The sequence below is a fragment of the Priapulus caudatus genome, unplaced genomic scaffold (assembly GCF_000485595.1).
Source record: "Priapulus caudatus unplaced genomic scaffold, Priapulus_caudatus-5.0.1 Scaffold487, whole genome shotgun sequence".
Lineage (NCBI taxonomy): Eukaryota > Metazoa > Priapulida > Priapulimorpha > Priapulimorphida > Priapulidae > Priapulus > Priapulus caudatus.
Genome location: NW_014577548.1, coordinates 14,188 through 21,936, shown reverse-complemented (window position 1 = coordinate 21,936; position 7,749 = coordinate 14,188).

The following is a 7,749-nucleotide window of genomic DNA, read 5'->3' as shown; positions in this document are numbered from 1 at the left end:
CGTGCGTTTTTGCATTACGCACGCGCTGCACAAATTTTTCACCGTAATACTTGTCACGGTGCAGGAAAACAATCTGTTATGTTGCCCTTCATTCAGCTTTCTAATGCATGTAAAAGAACGAATCCTGACAATGCTTGTGACACATTACGATTTGTGTAAGTCCATGCAATGTAAAATAGGGCAAAAAAATCCCCCTTTCTTACTATTCTGTTTGGCAAATTTTTCATCTGGTCGGCTCTGTATCGGAACATATCTATATGACCATCTTCATGCATATATACATTGCACGTGTGCTGCGCGTATACATGCGCCGAATTAACTTAAGACCTGGAAGCGCGTTAAAAACAATTTGCTATGAACCGTTAACGTAGATCAACGAGTTAATGTAGATACGTGCGCACCCCATTCGATACATGCGCGATGCGTTTACTTTTGCCTGAAATTTAGCTTGTATGCAGCGTAAGATGTGAATTCGATGCGAAATAGCTGTCTGCTGTCTGCGGTGCATTTCTTGTCTTCCGTTCTTCGCTAACGCGAGAAATTGGGGTGTTTCCGCGTCTAAACGAATTGTTTACGTCGAACGGCGCGTTACGAGCTTTCCCTGATCGTACCAAGGGCGCCGGTTTCACATTGGTTTCGACTGGCATGCACTGCGAAAACGTATTGAAGTTACAATGGCACTGCACTCTAATGAAGCAAGCCGTGCAGCAGCAGCTGCACCGCAGCGTCTCATCTTACCCGCGCGATATAGCAAGTGTCCCATGAAGCCGACCGAGCGTGCGACCGTAGGTGATATTGTTCGTGAAAGTAGTTAGCGCGACCAGCTGAAAAAAAGCAGGTCAACTCTAATTCGTATAGTGTCTCTTTGTTCGTCGTTGTTTTTTGCAGAGAACTGATAATTAGATGATGTGCTACTTTTACGGAAATGTCAGGTGGCCGCGGGGGCGCGTCGATGGTTGGTGTGTCTATGTCAGTCGAGACCGCTAGTCGGTCCAACGCGAATGTGTCGCTCTTTGTCATGATCGTTTGAATTCTCATTGTGGAATATTTGTGTAATATCCGTGCATTGTCCATCACGGAGTAGCTAGCGAAACGCATTGTTTGGAGGGTTCGGAGACACTTTGGAACTTTATAACACACTTGTGCATTGTTGCTAGTGAATCGGCTAGCTTGATATGGCAGCCTCCGGCATTAGATGCGATATGATTGACTACAGGCACTTAGGATAGTGACTACTTAGGCACTTAAAAAAAAAAACAAACCTAACCTAACCCTAACCCTAAAAAAAATTAAATTAATTAAAGGCCTAGTAATCATTCATATGCGCATCTAACTGGGTGTGTATATATCGCGTATCGGCATTCTCTCCATCCTGCTCGTGATATTGTTAAGTAAATCACTATTACGTCGTAGCTATTTCATACGACATGTTAATATGAAGTTCTGTCGCCGAGAATATTTCAGATTCACACTACATATACCTGCCAAGGATAGCACAATTAAACCACTAACTTACAGTTATGCGTGTATACGTATGTTCGTGGTACATGACATTCCTTCGAATGAGTCATCCATCACCGTAGTTAGGAAGAGTCGTATATATATATTGATATGACATATATAAATATATAATCATATAATATTAATCTATATATAAAATGTTTATTTAATTTACGTTAGAGGAATATATTCTGTAAGTTGTTTTTAGGCGTGTAAATATAAAGTTCGTTGCAGTCTTCTGAATTAAAAACTTTCTTGTTTGTCCTTGAAATAGGTGGTAGGCCACAATATTAACACACATTCATTGATTCCACCGTCTAAAATATATGACCTAATGCAAAATAAAATCTATCAATGTGTCAGAAGCAACTAAATAGTAAGACAAAAGACTAACGTGAGCTGTTTACTATTAAAAGTTTATTGGTTTACTTTATGGTCGTAGCTCGACCACGCACGCACACACGTACACACACATACACTTAGCACACAGTGTCAGTCAGCGTCAGCAAGCAGCCATCGCGTCAATGAATTGGTTCAGAGGGTCGCCAGCACGATAGCAAACGTGCCTGTCTTTTTATTTCACTTCTCGCTACAAGTGTACAGTAATAATAAATAGCATAACGAGTCTCATATTACACTATAGTGTCTATATTATCTGTTACAAAGGACATTAATTTAACAACATCTACGGCAAAGGTGACTCTAAACTCCAATCAGATAATTTCTTACCTTGCTATCATATATGCCATAAACAAGAGGGTTTGTCAATGCATTGAGATAGTAAATCGAACACAACATCTGGAACATTTATCTCCATCCATATAAAATTGTCAAATTCACTAACCAGAACGTTAACCAGCAGAGAAAAAAGCAAAATTGTAATAAGGCGAAACATAATAGCAGTTGTAAACTGCAAAGTCATTGCCGTGTTGCTCCTGCTGGCTTCTGCGCAGGTAAATGTCCAGATACCTTGAAACATTTGAACAGAAGCTTTGCTGAATGATACTTTGTCACTGATATTGTTGCCACTGTACTGGGTCGGGTACTGGCCGTAGATTATGTCTGCGTCTCTACTTTAAAGATGCTTCACACTTGTGTTTTTCCACACCCACCCTCTTCTGTGCAGCTACGTCCCGTTGTAAACGCACTCACGCCAGTGACCTGCCTTAGTGTAATGCTGGTCTTACTTGCGTTTTCAAATGAAGCCGCTCCCACCTCGCCCAACCTTTGGGCTTAGCGCGCGATGAATTGCCCTGAACACTAAGCTGTAGAGGATTAGAGCAGAACATTATCACGACGTAGATAGCAATAAATCCCGTTACAAGAATTGAAGCAAGTTCGTGTCAGCTACGGAGCAAACATCTTCGGATAACACTGATGCAGTAAGCAGCGACGATGGAACAATCGCAGGCATGCAGAGCTCACTATAAGAATAAATGACTGTCTGTTGCGGATCATAAACCACGGCTGGCATATTGGCCAGTATCGCCCCAGCGCAATGCGACGAGGATTACTGGAGAACCTCAACGGTACAGATTGCAGCGAGATTCCGCTGCAGAGATAAACGTCATTTTTCATATATCAGAAAGAGTGCGTCAAGACGTTGAGGCAACACGCGAATGTCACTGATGCGAGCGCTCTCCACAGTCAACTGCCGACAGCTTCTGTTCTCTTGACCTTCTGTATGCCCCGGTACGCCCAACAGAACGTCGTGTTGCTAGAAGGCCATAACAAGAATAGGATAAAAACGTGGTCGTGACGGGTATAAGCCCAACGCGGTATCGAAGCGAATGATAAAAGCATGTTGATGCGTACGTCGCACTCATGGCGTCCGGCCTTCCGACCGTCGTCAGCAATAAAGAGTAACGTACGCGCCGAGTAACGTAGTTACAGATGATTTTTCCGATTCGCGTAGAGGCGCCTAACAAATTACTACTGTTCGCAGCATGACCACGATGAGAGCGTGTAGCAATTGCACTCTCAGCGGAAGCAACGGGTAGTGCCTTCCTCTCGTCTTATCTAACGAATACTGGCGCTTATTTGCAACTGACGCACATGTATAACGCGCGTCAGTTCGGAACAACGGATAAAAATACTAAACTTGTGTAGCTTCATCAAGAACCCTATTCTGTCGCTCGCCCGTAATGCGTAAATGCAAAATGCATTTTAAAGTTCAGGTACACATCAGGTTCATTAGCTTCATTCAGTGTAAACCATTAATCGCTGTAGGCTTTAACGTAAAAAAGCCACATCGCGTGCATCAATCCCCATTTTCGGCTAACGCGGTCAAGGACACACTTGTGATATTTGTATCGCGCGTTGCGTGCAGTGCTGCAAGCATACAAATACAGATATATATAATCAAGTGCGTTTGTACGTGTAGGCCTGCGGAGTGTGCGTTTGTATACGTTTAGTTTTTATGAGATGTATTTTATTATCATCGTCTGCGTCTTGATGATATATCAGATTCCTATCCCCAAATTCTGCACGCGTCACCTGGATGAACAGGGAATGCACTATTTGTGCAAGCACTTATCACGTGTTCGTACATCTTCAAATCTCGTTACTTTACAAATAATTGCATCACATTGTGCCTGGGCGTACGTAGCCTTCTACAATTATATAATTGCACTGTATGCCATACATCCTCTTACAACTCAACACCCATGTTACCTTTTACTGTGGCGTGCATCTGCCAGCAGTATCTCTCTATATTCATCATGTAGACTGCTAATAAAAGATTTCAGAGATAACATAATATGCGGCTGTAAGTTTCAGACGAGCTGTTGCACAATCGCCATTCGCAGAACATGTCGGATGACATAGTGATGTGTTTACCGCGTATATATAACATTCCGTATGTTTCTATCGGGCATCAGTCTCTCTCTCTCTTCTCTCTCCGCTTTCCTTCGGAAACGGGTATCAGGCTTGTAGCAGCGGGCGCTCACATATTGGGTTTCCGATTATAGCTATATGTGCACGCGGAAAATCCTACGTGTTGAGTAACAGGATTCCCAGTGTAACGTAGCAACAACAACCACATTATCCTGGTAGAGTATTAGCAGGAATGAATAATAGAGAATATAATATTATTATAAATAATAATAATAATAATAATAATAATAATAATAATAATAATAATAATAATAATAATTATAAAATAAATCTCTCTATTCACTTCCTGATATAGGAATATCTACCTGATATATATATAATATATTATATAATTATAGCGTAGCTCGACCATGCATGCATGCACGCACGCACGCACGCACGCACGGACGCACGCACACACGCTTGCACACAGTGTCCAGCCAGGCGTCAACAAGCAGCGCCATCGTCGTCAATGAATGGTTATCAGAGGGTGTCGCCAGCACGATAGAAAACGTTCCTTTTATATTATTTTACTTCTCGCGACTGTGTATAGTGAATATGAAATATCATAACGAGACTATATCTATGATAATAGTGTCTATATTATCTGTTACAAATATACATTTTATAATTATCCACGAAAATGTTAACTCTGACTTAAGAGAGATAATTTCTTACCGCTTCTATCATATATGCATAAAGAAGAGGGTCTGTCAATGCATTGAGATAGTAAATCGATACACAACATCTGGAACGTTTATTCCCATCCATATAAAATGCTCAAGTTCCCTATCGCCAGTAACGGTAGCCCGCTGAGAAAAAGCAAATGTTATAAGGCTAAACGTATAGCAGTTGTAAACTGCAAAGTCATTGCCTTGGTATCTGCCATTGCGTGTTGGGCCCTGCTGGCTTCCTGCCGCGGGTAAATGTCGCAGATACTCCTGAAACATTTGAACATGAGCTTCGCTGAATGAGACTTGTCACGGTATTGTTGCCCACTCTACTGTCCGGTACTGGCTGGAGAGTTGTGTCTGCCGTCTCTCTTAATGATGCTACCGATTGTATGTTCTTGCCACACGCACCTTCTTACTGTGGCAGCTATGTCCGTTGTAGACACGCTAACCCCAGTGAACTCTGAGTCCTTTTGCTGGGTGGGTTTTACGAAATTTGTTTTCATTGTGCTACCCTCGTTGGTGGATTGCCTTGGTGCAACGCTGGTCTTACTCCGGTTTTAATGAAGCCGCTCCCACACTCGTCCAACCTATTGTTTCTGCCGCCGATGAATTGCCTGAACACTAGCTGTAGAGACTATGAGTAGCAACATTATCACGACGTAGATAGCAATAAAATCCCCCGTTACAATAATTGAAAGCAAGTTCGTGTCAGCTACGGAGCAAACATCTTCGAATAGCACTTGATGCGGTAAGGCACCGACGATAGAAAGAATCGCAGACATTGCAGAGCTCCCAATAAAAATAATTACGTGTCTCTTGCGGATCATAAACGCACGGCTGGCATATTGCTAAGTATCGCTCCACCGCAATGGCAGAAAATGTTTACTGAGACGTCACGGTACAGATTGCACGACGAATTCCAGCTGGCAGAAAAGATAACGTCATTTCATATCAAAGAAGTACGTCAAGACGTTGAGGCCAAACGCAAATGTACTGAGGCGAGCGCTTTCACGATTACAACACCGAACAGCTCTGCTCTCTTGACCTTCTGTATGCCCCGGTACGCCAACAGAACGTCGTGTTGCAGGAGGGCAGTAACAAGAAATTAGCATGAATACGTGGTCGTGACGGGGTAAGCTCCGCGAGTATCGAAAGGATGACAAAAAGCATGTTGATGCGTACCGTTCGCACGCATTTGCGTCCGCCTTCTGACCCGTCAGCATAAAAGAGTAACGGCCGCCGAGTACGTAGTTTAGCAAATGATTTTCGATTCGCGTAGAGGCGCATAACACTACTGTTATGCGAAGTTATGCGACACTGTTCCGAAGTGATCACGATGAGAGCGGTAGCAATTGCACTCTCAGTGTAAGCAACTAGTAGCGAGCCTTCTTCTTGTGCTAACTAACGACTATTGGCCGCTTATTGGCACTGACGCACACGTATATACCGCCGTCAGATCGGACCACCGATAAAAATAACTAGACCACATCTGGTCGTGACGGGGGTAAGCTCCACGCGAGTATCGAAAGGAATGATAAAAGCATGTTGATGCGTACCGTTCGCACTCATGGCGTCCGCCTTCCGACCCGTCAGCATAAAAGAGTAACGTACCGCCGAGTAACGTAGTTAGCAGATGATTTTCCGATTCGCGTAGAGGCGCATAACAAATTACTACTGTTCCGAGATGATCACGATGAGAGCGTGGTAGCAATTGCACTCTCAGCGGAAGCAACGGGTAGTGAGCCTTCTTCTCGTGCTATCTAACGAATACTGGCGCTTATTGCAACTGACGCACACGTATATACGCCGTCAGGTCGGAAACACGGATAAAAATAACTAAACCTCTGTATGCTTCATCAAGAACCCTATTCTGTCGCTCGCCCGTAAATGCGTAATTGCAAAATGCATCTTAAAGTTCAGGTAACATGTCACGTTTTCATTAGCTTCATTCAGTCTAAACCATTATAATCGCTGTTGGCTTTAACGTAAAACTACATCGCGAGAACATCGCGTGCATCAATCACATTTTCGCTAACGCGGTCAAGCACACTTGGTGATATTTGTATGCGCGTTGCGTGCAGTTGCTGCAAGCATACAAAATACAGATATATATAATCAAGTGCGTTTGTACGTGTAGGCCTGCGAGTGTGCGTTTGGTATACGTTTTAGTTTTTTTATGAGATGTATTTTATTATCATCGTCTGCGTCTTGATGATATATCAGATTCCTATCCCCAAATTCTGCACGCGTCACCTGGATGAACGGAAATGGCACTATTTGTGCAAGCACTTATCACGTGTTTCCGTACATCTCAAATCTCGTTACTTTATCAAATAATTGCATTCACTTGTGCCTGGCGTACGTAGCCTTCTACAATTATATAATTGCACTGTTATGCCATACATCCTCTTACAACTTCCCACACCCATGTTACCTTTTACTGTGCGTGGCATCCTCCAGCAGTATCTCTCTATATTCATCATGTAGACACTGCCTAATCAAAGATTTCAGAGATAATCATAATATGCGGCTGTAAGGTTTCAGACGAAGCTGTTGCACAATCGCCATTCGCGAGACATGTTGGATGACATAGTGATGTGTTTACGCAGTAGTATATAACATTCCCGTATGTTTTCTATCGGGCATCATTCTCTCTCTCTCTTTCTCTCTCTCTCTCTCTCTCGCTTTCTCTTCGAGTAAT